Raw genomic sequence first — 17,099 nt, 5'->3', positions numbered from 1 at the left:
TAAAGCAGAAGAAAAAATAAGTCCCTGAAAGAAGATCAGAAAAAAACAAGGGAAACAGTCCAAGACCTGAAGAAGACACTAGCAGAAGGAATGCTGGAAATAGAAAATCTGAGTACACAAACAGGAACTTCAGATGCAAGTATAACCAACAGAATGCAAGAGATGGAAGAGAGGATCTCTGGTGCTGAAGATACGGTAGAAGAAATAGATTCATCAGTCAAAGAAAACACTAAAACCAACAAAGTCATGACCCAAAATGTCCAAAAAATTTGAGACACCGTGAAAAGACAAAACCTACCAATAAAAGATATAGAGGAAGGAGAAGAATACCAACTCAAAGACAGGGAAAATAAATTTAACAAGATCATGGAAGAAAACTTTCCCACCTTAAAGAAGGAAGTGCCTATGAAGATACAAGAAGCCTAAAGAACACCAAACACACTAGACCCCACAAAAAAGTCCCCTCACCACATAATATTTAAACAACCAAAAGTACAAAATAAAGAAAGAATATTAAGGACAGCAAAGGAAAAAGGCCAAGTGACTTATAAAGGCAAACCCATCAGAATAACACCTGATTTCTCAATGGAGACTTTGAAAGCCAGAAGGACCTGGCAGGATATAATGCAAACACTAAGAGACCATGGATGCCAGCCTAGAATAATATACCCAGCAAACTCTCAATCATCATGGATGGAGTGAACAAGACCTTCAAAGACAAAACCAGATTTAAACAATACTTATCTACAAACCCACCCCTACAGAAAGCACTAGAAGAAGGAAAATTCCAATGTAAGGAAGGCAGATACACTCATGAAAACACAGGCAATAGATAACACCACAGCAGTAAACCCCAAAGAAGAGAAGTACACACACACTACCACAAAATAATGAAAATAATAACAAGAACAAACAATCACTGGTCATTAATATCCCTTAATATCAATGGACTTAATTCACCTATAAAAAGACACAGACTAACAGAATGGATACAAAAACAGGATCCATCTTTCTGATCCATCCAAGAAACACACCTCAAATTCAAATAGAGAGACTTCCTAAGTATAAAAGGCTGGGAAAAGACTTTCCAATCAAATGGTCTTAAGAAAGAAGCTGGTGTACCCATCCTAATATCCAACAAAATAGACTTCAAACTAAAATCAATCAAAAGAGAAGATAAAGGACATTACATACTCATTGCAGGAAAGATCCACCAAGATGAAGTGTCAATTCTGAACATTTTTGCCCCAAACACAAGTGGACCCACATATGTAAAAGAAACATTGCCAAAGCTTAAATCACATATAAAACCTCACACATTAATAGTGGGAGACTTCAACACCCCACTTTCACCTCTGGACAGATCAGCCAAATTGAAACTTAACAGAGAAATAATGGTATTAACTGATGTTATGGCATAAATGGACTTAATATCTACAGAACATTCCACCCAAACAAAAAAGAATACACCTTCTTCTCAGCAACCCATGGAACCTTCTCTAAAATCAACCACATACTTAGCCACAAAGCAAATCTCAACAGATACAAAACAATTGTAATAACCTCCTGTGTTCTGTCGGACCACCATAGTTTACAGTTAGATTTCAAAAACAGAAAAAACTACAGATATCCTACAATAACATGGAAAATGAATAATGCTCAACTGAATCACCAATGGGTTAAGGAAGAAATAAAGAAAGAAATTAAAGACTTCCTAGAGATCAATGATAATGAATACACCACAGACCCAAACTTACGGGACACTATGAAAGCAATGCTAAGAGGGAAATTCATAGCACTGAATGCCCACATAAACAGGCTGGAGAAATCTCACACTAGTGACTTGACAGCACACCTGAAAGCCCTTGAACAGGAAGAAGCAAAGTTTCCCAGGAGGAACAGACGCCAGGTAATTATCAGATTGAGAGCTGAAATCAATAAAATAGAAATAAAGAGAACAATACAAAGGATTAATGAAACAAAGAGTTGGTTCTTTGAGAAGATCAACAAGATAGACAAGCCCTTATCCAAACTAACCAAAAGACAGAGAGAGAGCATCCAAATTAACAAAATCAGAAATGAAAAGGGGAACATAACACACAATGAGGAAATCCAGAGAATCATCAGGTCATACTTCAAAAACCTCTACTCCACAAAACTGGAAAATCTAAAAGAAATGGATAATTTTCTGGATAGGTGCCACATTCCTAAGTTAAATCAAGACCAGATAAACCATTTAAATACTTCAATAACCCCTAAGGAAATAGAATCAGTCATTAAAAGTCTCCCAACCAAAAAAGCCCAGGACCAGATGGTTTCAGTGCAGAATTCTACCAGATCTTCAAAGAAGACTTAATACCAATACTCTTTAAATTGTTCCACACAATAGAAGCAGAAGAAATATTACCAAACTCCTTCTATGAGGCTACAATTACCCTGAATCCTAAACCAAACAAACATGCAACAATGAAAGAGAACTACAGATCGATCTCCTTCATGAATATTGATGCAAAAATAATAAAATACTGGCAAACAGACTTCAAGAACATATCAAAACAATTATCCTCCATGATCAAGTAGGCTTCACCCAGGGATTCAAGGGTGGTTCAACATACAAAAGTCCATCAATGTAATACACTATATAAACAAACTCAAAGCAAAAAACCACATGATCATCTCACTAGATGCAGAAAAGGCATTTGACAAAATCCAACACCCCTTCATGATAAAGGTCTTGGAGCGATTAGGAATACAGGGAACATACCTAAACATAATAAAGGCAATCCACAGCAAGCCAACAGCCAACATAAAATTAAATGGAGAGAAACTCAAAGCAATACCACTAAAATCAGGAACAAGGCAAGGCTGTCCCCTCTCCCCCTACTTATTCAATATAGTACTTGAAGTTCTAGCCAGAGCTATAAGACAACGTAAGGAGATTAAGGGGATACAAATTGGAAAGGAAGAAGTCAAGCTTTCCCTATTTGCAGATGACATGACAGTATACATGAGTGACCCCAAAAATTCAACCAAGGAACTGATACAGCTAATAAAAACCTTCAGCAACATAGCAAGATACAAGATCAATGCAAAAAAATCAGTAGCCCTCCTATATACAATAGACAAAGAGGCTGAGAAGGAAAACAGAGATATATCACCTTTTACAATAGCCACAAATGATATAAAATACCTTGGGGTTACTCTAACTAAGCATGTGAAGGACCTATATGACAAGAACTTTAAGTCCTTGAAAAAAGAAGTTGAAGATGTCAGAAAGTGGAAAGACCTCCCATGCTCATGGATAGGCAGGATTAACATAGTAAAAATGGCGATTTTACCAAAAGCCATCTACAGATTCAATTCAATCCCCATCAAATTACCAACACAATTCTTTACAGATCTGGAAAGAATAATACTCAACTTCATATGGAAAAACAAAAAACCCAGGATAGCCAAAAAATCCTGTACAATAAAACAACCTCTGGAGGCATCATATTCCCCGACCTCATGCTCTACTGTAGAGCTACCGTAATAAAAGCAGCTTGGTACTGGCATAAAAACTGACAATGGATCAATGGAATCGAATTGAAAACCCTGACATTAACGTCCATACCTATGAACATATAATTTTTGACCAAGAAGCCAAAAATGTACAATGGAAAAAAGAAAGCATCTTCAACAAATGGTGCTGGCATAACTGGATTTCAATGTGTAGTAGAAGGCTGCAAATAGATCCATATCTGTCACTGTGCACAAAACTTATGTCCAAGTAGATAAAGACCCCAACATAAATCCAGTTACTCTGAAGCTGATAGAAGAGAAAGTAGGAAGTACTCTTGAACGCATTGGCACCAGAGATCACTTTCTAAATATAACACCACTAGCACAGACACTGAGAGAAACAATCAATCAATGGGACCTCTTGTAACTGAGAAGCTTTTGGAGAGCAAAGAACACAGTCAACAAGACAAAGTGACAGCCTACAGAATGGGAAAAGATATTCACCAACCCCACATCTGACAGAGGGATGATATCCAGAATATATAAAGAAGTCAAGAAATTAGACATCAAAATGCCCATCAGTCCAATTAACAAATGGGCTATAGAACTAAACAGAATTCTCAACAAAGGAAGTTCAAATGGCAGAAAGTCATTTAAGGAATTGCTCAGCATCCCTACTTATCTGGGAAATGCAAATCAGAATGACTCTGATATACCATCTTACAACTTTCAGAATGGCTTAAGATCAAAAACACAGAAGACCGCTTATGCTGGAGAGGCTGTGAAGCAAGAGGAACTCTTCTCCACTGCTGTTGGGAATTCCAGCTTGTGAAGCCACTTTGGCAATCAATATGGTGCTTCCTCAGAAAATTGGGAATCCATCTCCCTCAAGACCCAGCTGTAGCACTCTTCGGCATATACCCAAGGAATGTTCAATCATACCACAAGGGCATTTGCTCAGCTATGTTCATATCAGCATTGTTTGTAATAGCCAGAACCTGGAAACAACCTAGATGCCCTTCAACTGAAGAATGGATAAAGAAAATGTGGTACATATACACAGTGGAGTACTACTCAGCAGAGAAAAACAATGACATCATGAGGTTTGCAGGCAAATGGATGGATCTAGAAAAAATCATCCTGAGTGAGGTACCCAGACACAGAAGGACAAACATGGTATGTACTCACTCATAGGAGGATACTAGATGTAAAACAAAGATGACTAGACTGCTACACAACTCCAGGGAGGCTACCTAGAAAATGGGACCCTAGGAAAGACCCAGGGATCACCCAATGAGAGAGAAATGGATGAGATCTACATGAACAACCTGGACGAGAGTGAGAGAAATGAAGGGCAAGATTTGAGGGAAAGAAAGCTTAGGGGAGCAGGAGATCCCAGCTGAATCAGGAACAGAAAGGGAGAACAAGGAATGGTAGACCATGATGGATGAGGACCACATGAGATCACGAATGGGCAGAGTGCTGGAGAGGTCCCCTGAGGTCCACAGTGATGCATCCTCTGTAGACTGCTGGCAGTGGTCGAGAGAAATCCTGATCTGACCTAGTCTGGTGATCAGATGGCCAAACACCCTGATGTTTGGGCTGGGACTCTCTTCCAGTGCCTGATGGAAGTGGATGCAGAGATCCTTAGCCAGGCCTCAGGTGGAGCTCAGTGTGTCCAGTTGTCGAGAAGGAGGAGGGACTGTGGGAGTGTGAATTCTTGAGCCCACAATTGGAAAAATCATGGGGACGAAAAGCCAGATGAACGGAAGCACATGAATTGTGAACCAAAGGCTCTGGAGCCCCCAGAGGGAGCAGGCCCTCTGGATAAGTAAGAAAGTTGAGTGGCTTGGACTGTTTGGGAGGCATCTAGGCTGTGGGACCTTGACCTGTCCTTAGTTCATGAGCTGGCTGTTTGGAACCTTGGGCTTACACAGGGCCACTTTGCTCAGCCTGGAAGGAGGGGACTGGACCTGCCTTTACTGAGTCCACCAAGTTTAAATGAATCCCCAGGGGAGTCTTGGCCCTGGAGGAGATAAGAATGGAGAGGAGAGGCTGGGAGGAAGTTGGGAATGGGGGCGGGAGGGGGGAGGACAGGGGAACCCATGGCTGATGTGTAAAATTAAAACACAAACATAATTTTAAAAAAGGGAAAAAAAAGATCAGTGAAGCAAAAAAAAAAAAAGTGTTTGAATCAGAAACACTGTGTAGAAAGGGCTACAGAAGTAAAGAAGAAATTCTTATATGTAACACTATTTTTTATTGTGTTCACAATATCTTAAAAGATTACCTGAATCGGGGTAATTTATAAAGAACAAGTTTTTTTTTTTTTTCTATTAGTTATGGATTCTGAGAAATTTAACCTCAGGACACAGATACATTTAAGATCTGTGAGGGTTTGTTCTCTGTATCCAAGTTATCTTTTGAGTATTGAGGCCTCTTATAAAGGGATATGAGAGGCCAAGAATACCCAGTGCTTTGTGAAGTTCTTTTGTACAAGTACTGAGAGTATTCACAAAAGGATCCTTCATAAAGTATTTATTCCCTAAAGCCCCTTATCTGAATAGAATCACACTGGTGATTAGATTTTGAAGGATGCAAACATTCAAACCATAGCACTGAAGAAAAGATTTTACAAGTGCAGGAGAAATCAAAGGAGTTGAATGCTTAGGTGTCATAGTTAGAGTTTCTGTTGCTTTAGTGAAACACCATGCCCCAAAAGCAAGTTGAAGGAAAAAGTTTATTTGGCTTATACTACATTATTACTACTCATTCTCAAAGTAAATCAGAACAGGAACTTCTACAGGGCCAGAAGCTGGAGGCAGGAGCTAATTCAGAAGCAATGAATGGGTGTGGCTTGCTGGCTTGCTCCAAGTGGTATGCTCATTCTCCTTTATTATAGAACCCATGATGGTACCAGCTACTCTGTCCTGGGCCTTCCTCCATCATACATTAATTAAGAAAATGTCCAACAGTCTTGCCTACAGCTCGATCTTATGACAGTATTTTCTCAGTTGAGGCTTCCTCTTCTCTGATGAATCTAGCTTGTGTCATGTTGACATGCAGCTATGTAAACACATTAGGAAAACAACATGGAGACTAAAAAGCCAATATTTAAAGCACATAGGAATAGATGAGGTGAGGTTCTAGATAACATACATTCTGGTTTTGCTGATCACACTAAAACTTCAAGTTTGACCTGATACTTGACACTGGATCATTTGATCTGGCAAAGATCATGTCATAATGTAGGTTTTAAAATTTTACTTTGTTGGATACTACTGTTGGTGGGTGATCTATAAATGGGAAGAAGTGCTAAGATGAGAAGAGAGGTCAGAAAGTGTGATATTTAATTGTTAGGGAGGTGAATTGTGTTTGCATAGGTAAAAATAAATTGTCAGAGAAACTTTTAAAACTCTGTAACTATATAAAAATGATCATTAAGTCTCATGTTACCTTGCACATTGCTGAAAGATTTTCAGTATATGTTTGGTTTTAGCACATGAAGGATGGCAGTATAAAAGCTTTCATGCCAAAGATGGTGACTATGTTTAGAAAGTACTAGTTTAGGGTTATTGCTCTCAAAAGTGATATAAAAGCTAGATAAAGTCAAGTACAATCATTTAGACATACATAACCACTCAGATAAAAACTGATAGTAGAAAAGGTAATTATGGTGAACTTGATAGTTCAATGAGATAGTGTAAGAACTTCTATTTAAAATTAGAAGTAAACCAGGCATGGTTGTCAATGCCCATCATACTAGCACTTGGGATATGGAGACTGGAAGAGCTTGAAGATAGTCTTGGCTACATATCATTGTTAGCCTGTATTGCATAAGACCCTGTTTTAATCTCACCCACAAAAAGAAAATGAATTGATAATAGCCAGAATTTAGTATATTAAAGTTTAAAACCCTGGGCAAATAGGGAATATTCTTAATAATACATACAATATCAAAAATGGAAATATAAAATGATTTGAGGTGTGGTTAAAAAGTGAATGGGAAGAAAAAAGAATGCATAGTATATACATCCAAGCCTTGGGATGAGTTGAAAGTAACAGGGGAGTAGATCAAGTTTGTATATAGAAAAGAAAATTTTATTTACAGTGACTCATTTTTGAGTAGAGGAGATTATGTTATTATTATACTGGTATGATATCTTTTCCTTTACTAAATTGTAGCTGTTCCATTAAGGAAAACTTTATTAAATAAAGGGAGAGTGTTCTTTTGTGGGAAGAACTGAGAAGCAATAAAAATAGAGTGGTTCTATGGTATTTAATTACAGGACATTGTGCTTCCTGCTATAACAAGGAAGAAAGGAAGGCAGTGAAGCAGATCGTGTGTGTATAACATCTAGAATAAGTCTCCTTTCAAAACTTTTCATGTTCCAATGTCACAAATCTGAAACTGTATTAAGGTATATGTAAGTGATTAAGTTATTGGCATGAGTATGCTAACCTGGATTTGAGTGCACTTAGGAATCTAGAAGATTCGTGTGACTGAAGGAATTATGAAGAAGAAAGCCATCACTGGAAGTGCCCATGAAGGAAGGATTGCAAGAACCACAGATGTGGACAGACGAAACAGACATAAAGTGCATCCCATCAGGAGTTCATCTGTTCTGACGTTCGGTGCACCCCAATAGCTTTTGAAATTTTGATGATGTGAGATGTCAAATGATAATTTTGTGCTGTCTCCAGCCAAGCACCTTTAACTAGTTAAAACAGCAATGTTTTAGCCTATTAATTATATAAATAGATATAAAAGGATTAGCAAAAGTAGATGTCAAGAGCATTTTATCATGTATTTTGATGAAGTAATATTATATTGGCGACACTGGAAAACTTTAATTGCCAATCAGAAATTAAGGCTTGAGTAAAAAAAATATACAGATTGAGGAGAGATCAGAGACCAATTTGGAATCTTCCTCAATGCCTAGGAAGAATAGATTTGAACATAAAACCAAAATTATTAAAGGGATTCTCAAATTCAGACCCTTTGAAATAAATGTTTATTCTTAATAACTCTTGTCAGCCCAGAATTTGAAACTCTAGTATTTTTGGAAGGGGTCATAACAGTTTCCAATTATTAATATTTATTACAGTGTTTTAACTACATAGATAATTAGTTCCTGATTAAATACAAATCAATATCCCATTTCTACTTGAATTGTTTATGAAAGAAGGGGTTATTTTTCTTATATAAAATGGAATGCATTACAATCTGGGCTCCTCCCACAGTGAAAATGAAGCTGTTTTGAATGCTGCTTGATACATCTAATTGTAACTGTGTCGGTATGCATTGCTTTATGGTTGAATAACTAAAAATTTCTTCCAAGTCTAGTGTTGTTACAGTTCTCAACAGAAATCAGCTTTTTTGAATTAATTCTGATTAAAATGAACATTTATTTATGAGGCTATATGTGAATTTCCTGATTCTATGTCAAGAGAGGTAATTTTAAATTCATTTCACAATTACTTATTAGAATTAAATCATTTCAATTTAGAAGTTATTTGTATAATTCATTAAATGTTTATTTGGTTTTAGGAGTGACAAATGACTTAAGGACAATTTATGGTTTTGAAGGGCATACACTTTATTATAAAGTGTACTGCAGCCTTTCTCTGCAATTTGATTCATTAAAAAAAGCATTGTTCACTGAATTCTAAAAAATGCCAGTTTTTAGATAGATAGAGAACCTCACTCTATGACTCATGACGGCCTTATACTCACTACACAGCCCAGACTAACCTACAACTTTCAGAGATCCTCCTGCCTCTGTCTCTCAATGCTGGTAGCACAGGCATGACATTGTCTTTTGCCATGAAGAAGACGAGGCCATGAACTAGTATCATGCCAGAGAAGATGTTCAAAATCTGTTACTATAGAATCTCTATGGACTTGGGGAAAACAATTTAGACATTTTGATTATTTTTAGATTATTTAAACTATCAAAGATGTGATTGAGCATAGTATTTTCTTTTCTTTTTTTTTTTTAAATTTGAGTCTGAATATAATCATATGTCCCAAATAGTATTCCAAATTACACCATCCTTGCCTTGGATTTTTGAGCAATGGGATTATCTATACATACCAGCATATATAGTATAGAAATGTTTTAACTAGATAGCATTTTGTTATATTGGCTTTATATTTAGAATAGTATCTAGGAGTCAATACTGATGTTATCAGCCTATACATTTTCTTGCTATCCTATTGTCCTCTCCCTCTTGCACACTGACTTTTTGGCTCCTAGTTATTTACTACAAACTTACTATGTACAATGCCCCCTCAACTACATCTTTATGCTTATTTTTTATTTTTCAAATCAAAGGCCAGGTACTTATCTACCAATAGCCTTCATGTAAAAACAATACTCAGTCTTGAAGTCCTAGGAAATGCAATGTCACATGGTAGTAAGACTACACTTTCTATACTACTAAGACAATTCTCTGAACAGTTAGATAATTTCTGATCCTAATGGAAAGCTGAGATTTTGTGTTAATGTTCAATATAAATTGTTCCACTACTCAATTATTCAGGCAATACACTTTACCACATCATTAAAAAAATATTTTCTGTTGAAAAAAATCTCTAATAATAAAGAATAATTAGATGTATTCTATTTTCTGGAGTGTTAGTACATGGTCCAAAAATTGACTTATGTTTTTCACAGTACAGAATATCCACTTGCTGTTCATCAGCAATTGTCCAGGACTCAGAGGCATTGACAACCTTGATACAGTATTTAACTAGTAATGGCAGATTCTGGCCCTCCTTATCAATCTTTCTTCAATTTGCTTCCAGGTGTGAAACTACTCTGCACTGCTCATTGAACCACAATTTTAAAATCTATTCTCCATTCCCTGACTCTGCACTTTCCAAGAACATTGCGGGTCCTGATGTATTGCACCTAAGAAGATGTGTTTGTATCATCAACAATCACACACTGAGGGGGAGGTTTTCAGGTGATTTTGCTGTGGAAGTTGAAGCCAGTGGGCTGTGTTCAGTGGAGATACTCTTCAGGAGTGCATGCACCAATCACATATCTAGAAATGATGGTATATGCCACAGAACATTAACTCTCCAGGTGAATGGCAGTGATGGAAAATTTTTGAATACTTCATCAAGTATAAAAGGTCAAGTCTAGGTAGCCTGAATCTTAAATGAAGATGGTGTGCGATTTGTGTTATTTTGATTTTTTTAAAAAAAGCTAATAAGCTTGACACTAGTTTAAACTAACTCAGTATGAGCTTGGGCAATCTATACACAAGATCATATTCTGTACCCAAAGAAGAAAAGTTGGCTTGACACCAATATGCAATTCTACTGAATTTTACTTTGCAGAATTTAGGTGGTTTCACAAGTACTCTATCTCTAACAGGGTTTTATATAAGAATTTGTGTGATGCTTCCTGAATACATGTTCCTAATTACTTTTTAATGTCCTCATTCTTGACTTTTTGTGTGCACACAGTACTTTGATACAAATACACACAATGCAGAAGAAATGCTGCAGACATAAGGCTGCTTTGGTTCCCATGCCTTGTTAAAACTACCAACTTTCATTTATTTCTTTCCTATATATTAATTAATCTTATTGTTAGGCTCTTTTGTTTTTGGCTGTTCTGAGTTAAATATGCAAGTGCAGCCTGGTGTATGACTCAGACCTTCATTTAGAAGTAATTATAAAACTCATCTTACTCTAGTTTCCTAAAATTTTTCATTAATTTTATGACTCAAAGACAATAATATGAGGCTGAAAACCACAAATTATAACAATGTCTTCAATCTTATACCCATAACGTAGAAGACTTTGAGGAGAAACATTGCTTTTTCAGTCTAAACCCTACTGCTATTTCCCCGTATTGATACTAAAATCAGCAAACATCACCCCCTTAGTTAAAATGAATCCTGACTCAGGATTCCAGAACAGAAATGGGTGCTTGCTATGGTAGCTCATATACTAAAATTGGAACTATACAGAGAGGATCAGAACAGCTCCTGTGCAAAGATTGAATGATAATTCATAAATCATTCTATATTTTGAACTCCCCCAAACAGAATAAATGAATAACATAGTTCAAGACCTGCAAGTGAAAATAGAATCAACACAGCAAAAACCAAACCAAGTGAATTCTGGAAACTGAAAATTAGGGAACTCAAACAGGAACTTCAAATGTGAGTATCACCAACAGAATACAAGAGATGTAGAAAGAGCCTTAGGCAATAAAGACATGACAGAAGAAGTGTATTCATTGATCAAAAGGCATGCTAACTCTTAAAATATCTTGGCACAAAGAGTCAAGAAGATCTGGGATGGTATGAAAAGACCATGTCTAAGATTAATAGGAACAGAAGAAAGAGAATAAACCCAAGTCAAAGGCACAGAGAATATTTTCAACAAAATCAAAACAGAAAATTTTCCTTGCCTAAAGAAGATGCCTATAAAAGTACAAAAAGCATACAGAACACCAAACTGAGTAGAGCAGAAAAGAAAGCAAAGTGCCCTCAGCATATAATAATCAAAACACTGAAGGTACAGAACAAAGAAATAAGATTAAAAGCTGCAAGGGAAAACAACCAAGTCACATGGAAAAGGCAGACCTCTCTCTGAAGACTCTAAAAACTGAAAGTTTCTGGACTAATGTTCTAAACACTCTAAGAGACCATAGATTCCAGCTATAGATACCTTACTATACCCAGTCAAAGTTATAATCACAACAGATGTAGAAATTAACAAATTCCATGATAAAACCAAATTTAAGCAATATCTGATCCATAAATCCAGCCCTACAGTAGGTAAAAGAAGACAACTCTAACTTAAAGACGTTAACCACACCCAATGAAACAAAAGGAATAAATAATAAATAATCCCTGACCAGCAAATTAAAAGACAAGAAACACACACACACACACACACACACACACACACACACACACACACAAATAAATAAATAAATAATGAAAACACACAAACACCTTCACCACCAAAACAAAATGACAGGAATCAGCAAACACTTTTCATAGATATCTCTTGACCTCAATGGTCTCAACTTTCCAATAAAAACACAAATATTCACAGAATGATTCAAAATCAAGATCCATCCTCTGCTCTATTTAATGAAAAAAATTAACATCAAGGATAGACAGCATCACCTCAGAGTAAAAAGTTGGAAATGATATTTCAAGCAAATTGAACATTAGAGGCAAGCTCATATGGCCATTTTAGTGTCTGACAAAATACAATTAAAACCAATACTAATCTGAGGAGACAGGGCAAGAAACTACCTACTAATTAGAGAGAAATTCATCAAAAGGACCTTGCAATACTAACATTTATGAACCAAATATAATGGCACACAAGTTCGTAAAGGAAACTCTGCTACAACTTAAATCACAAATTGTCTCTCTGACACTCATAGTGGGGGAGATAAATGACCCACTATCACCAGTGGACAGCTTATTCAAAAACAAAATCTTAACAAAGAATTATACTACTCTCAGACACATACTCAAAGGACACTCCATCCTATCACAGAAACACTTGTTCAACCAGGTTTAGTGTTGCTTGTGGTGGTATTATTTTCCCCAAAATTTTGTGCACCCTAATAAACTTATCTGGGGTCAGAGAACAGAAAAGCCACAATATTAAGCATAGAGGTTAGGAGGTGGCACTCACACCTTTAATCCTAGCATTCCAGAGACAGAAATACCTCTGGATCTCTGTGAGTTCAAGGCCACATTGGAAACAGACAGGCAAGGTGACACACGCTTTTAATCCAGAAAGTGTGCCTTTAATCCAGGAAGTGATTGCTGAAAGTAGAAAAATATATAAGGCGTAAAGACCAGCAACTAGAAGCATTTGGCTGGTTAAGCTTTTAGGCTTTGAGCAGCAGTTCAGCTGAGACCCATTTGGATGAGGACTCAGAGGATTCCAATCTGAGGAAACAGGATCAGCTGAAGAACTGGTGAGGCAAGGTAGCTGTGGTTTGTTCTGTGTCTCTGATCTTCCAGCATTTATCCCAACAACTGGCCTCAGGTTTGTCCTTATTAATAAGAACTTTTTAAGAGTCCTGTTACAGTTGCTCTATTAATAACATTCAGGAATTATAAATAAGCTATATGTCCCTCATTAGAAAACAAATGAAGAAAATGTAGTATGCTTATACAATGAAATATTGGTAACTGTTAAAAACAACTAAATTCACAGATAGATGGATGGATATATACATACATATATATATATATATATATATATATATATGCACACAGTAAGATATATGGCTTATAAGTAGATATTAGTTTTTATATCAATTATAAGCAAACTACAGTACATTGAATCACAGATGTTAGGTACGGAGTAACAGACGAGGGGTGGGGATAATTCTCCCCAGCAAACTGAAATAGAATAGATTGATAATTCTCTCCAGAAAACTTAAATAAAACAGTTATGAATGAATGAAGGCTCAGATGGAAGGCTCAAGTAGGAGGAATATGAAAGAAAGGGGAAGATATAGAGGAGAGAGAGTTAAAATTAAAAACCATTTGAGAAGTAGTTGGGGAACCTATTACAGTAGAAACTTCCTGAATATATATACACATCTAATGATCTAAATACACATTAGATGATCTAAATGAAATCTCCAAATAAGGGGAAGACAGAGCACCAACTGGACGCTTCTTTTTTCCTAATGAATCTTCCAGTAACAACATTGTGTTACATCTAGTTTAATTGGACAAATGGGTCCCATGGGAATGCCCACAAAACCCACGCCCTTTTCAGGACTATTAAGTTTTTCTCCACAAAATGACTGCAAGGCCGTATTGCTTCAGACAACGCCTACAAAACTCACAATGGGTCAGTGAAGTTGAGCTGATACCTACATAGAGCCTTCACCTCCAGGTACTAGGATCTTTGGTAAAGGATCATACTCTACCAGCTACCCTAGGCGAAATCTAACTACCAACCCAATTAGAAACCGTTCTATGTACAATGGTGTACTGCCCACAAAATATGCTAATAAAATATGTCACAAAGTGTGTGGGGATACCAAGCAATATCTGATTTGACTGAATGTGTTTTCTCTGAGATAGACCCAATACACGACACTGTGAGTGACCAAAAACCTGAGACTACATAACTCTTGGGTAAAACCAAATACTTCTGCTCTTAAATAAACACGTACATAAATAAATCTAACATTATAATGCCTCCTAATATCATTCTACTATACTCATGATATGTGTCTTGTCTTAGCCATCACCATAGAAGCTTGCTGCCACAGTCAATGATGAAGAGACCCACAGCCAGACACAACACAGTGAAAGACTTGAGAAAACTAAGCACTGTAGTGAAAGTCTCCGTCAGATGTCTCCCCTCAGTGATTAGGGAACACCGTGGAACAGTAGGTAGAAAGTGTGTAAGGATTAGAGGGAAAGGGGACACAAAGCAAACTGTTGTAGAATCCTAAGATTAGTCTTATAATAAAAGCCCGGAGGCAGATATTGGGTAAATGCTGAAGGATCAGAGGAACCAAGCCACAGCCAACTCCTCAGCTGATCCTGTCTCCAGAGACTCCAGCCTCGCATAGCTCTGGCCTGTGCCAGGTGGCTGTAAAGCCACAGGCAAATGGCTTTTTTGTGAGTTTGAAAATTCATCCCCTAAAACTCGGACACCAGACGTTATAGATACTCTAAATCAACATGATCAAATCTCATATTAATTCACAGAAACTGAGGCAGCATGCACAAGGCTTGCATAGGTCTGTCAGACCGGGTCCTTCAGCTGAAATGAGAAGTGGATGCAAGGTCCCATTCCTAACCCAGAAGCACCTACAAATGATAACCACTTGCAAATGAAAATTCTGATTCTTCTAGAGGAGTCTCAGTGGGAAAACAAACTACTCTTAAGGGTAGGCTGCATGCCCAGCAGTAAATGGCCAAAAGAAAATTAAAAATTAATTCAATGTAATCTATGGAGGTTCCTTGTTCCATAAAGTCATGTCAGGATTTCACCTTTGTGTTTAAATTTTATCTTAATATTTATTTATTCATTTATTCTTCTTTCTTTTGACTCTAAAGTTCCTTTTTGTATATGTTATAAATTTTAATTTAGGGTTTGTTTTTTTTTTTTTTTTGGATTTCATTACTTTGTCAACCAGTGGGTCTCTGGAACATATCTGTTTCTTGTGAATTTTCTTTGGATCTTTTTTTTCTCTGTTTGTTTGTTTATTTTATTTTAGTATTATTCCTTAATCACATGCTTGTTTTCTAATGATAGACATAATGAATGGATCCAGATGGGTGGGGAGGAAGTGAGAGGATGAGAGGGAGAGGAAACGATAACAGGATATATTATGTGAGCAAAAATATCTATTTTCAATAAGAAACAAAAAAGCAGGATGACAAAAAGAAAGAGAAATAGAATAGAAAGGAATATTTTTCACAGTATAACTCTTTCTTTATTGGCAAGGTTTATCTTTTTTTATAAAGTAAATAAAGCATATACAGTTGAACCTGTAAGAGAAAGTGGGGTTACACCTAACTAAAAGGAAAGTTTGTCTGGCATGTCAGTGCTGAGATTGGGAGGACAAAGATGCAGCAGAGAGCATGTGCCTGAGCATCTTATCAATGGAAACTTGTTTGGTAAATGAAAACTAACACATTGGGCAGGTTGTTTCTGAAATATTCAGGATGATGTGGTCAGTAGACAGTTTCTCTTGTAAGAGAGATTAGTGATTTAAAGAATATATGTAAATAAGGTTGCAAAACGTTGTGCAACGCAATAAGGACGACAAAGACATCCGAGGGTCAGGAGCAGCATTTAGGGGTGAGTAGCCTGGCAGCCATTTCTAGGGTTGTACCTTTCCACCTTGTTGAAATTGTCTCTCTCAGTTTGTAAATCACTAAGCCGAAAATGTGACCTTGGGCCCGGGGATGGTGGGATCGTTCAGTATGAGATGTAAAAAGGGTGTGCACCCTGACAAGGGCATAAAGTAGGCTACTTTCTCATACTTACAGTATAGAGTTCTAGAATAACTCAAGCTAGTGTATTGTTTGATTTTTTTAAAAAATTCCCACAAATGTTTGAAATAAGTTCTGAATATTGATAAAGATTATTGAAATGCACTACTTCTTGTTTTGTTTTATTTTGGTTTTTTGAAACTGGGTTTCTCTGTGTAAAAGCCCAGGCTGTTTTGGAACTCGCTATGTAGACCAGACTGGCCTCAAACTCACAGAGAGCCACCCACCTCTTCTTCTTGAGTGCTGGGATTATAGGCATATGGCACCACTGCCTGGCTACATTACTTATTTTTAATAGCAATTCCAGCATTTAACCTGAATTTCCTAAGTCTCTGTGACTAGAGTTAGACATGCATGGATTTACATAACATTTAGATTTTGATAAATCCTATAAAAGAAAAGATCACACCTATGCTTTTGTCTATCCTTCCTAAGATTACATAGATGATCTAGAATTTGGTTGTATATCATAAAAATAAAAAATTATTATTCTGCAGTGATGCTGAGAGTATATATGTTCTGAATATTATTAATTCATTCCATTTATAAAGTTTCTGGCTAGATTGTAT

General features: G+C 36.7%; 1 non-coding gene across 1 annotated transcript; it reads left to right on the top strand.

The window, feature by feature from the left end:
• The first annotated feature begins 11,446 nt into the window (after window positions 1–11,446).
• LOC118591650 lies at window positions 11,447–11,553 on the top strand. The gene has a single exon (XR_004945956.1). It is a non-coding gene; the product is annotated as a U6 spliceosomal RNA (small nuclear RNA).
• Window positions 11,554–17,099: the final 5,546 nt, after the last annotated feature.

The sequence above is a fragment of the Onychomys torridus genome, chromosome 9, assembly GCF_903995425.1.
Source record: "Onychomys torridus chromosome 9, mOncTor1.1, whole genome shotgun sequence".
Classification (NCBI taxonomy): Eukaryota; Metazoa; Chordata; class Mammalia; order Rodentia; family Cricetidae; genus Onychomys; species Onychomys torridus.
The sequence above is the reverse complement of the archived record's forward strand: the minus strand, read 5'-3'. Positions and strand labels throughout refer to the sequence as shown.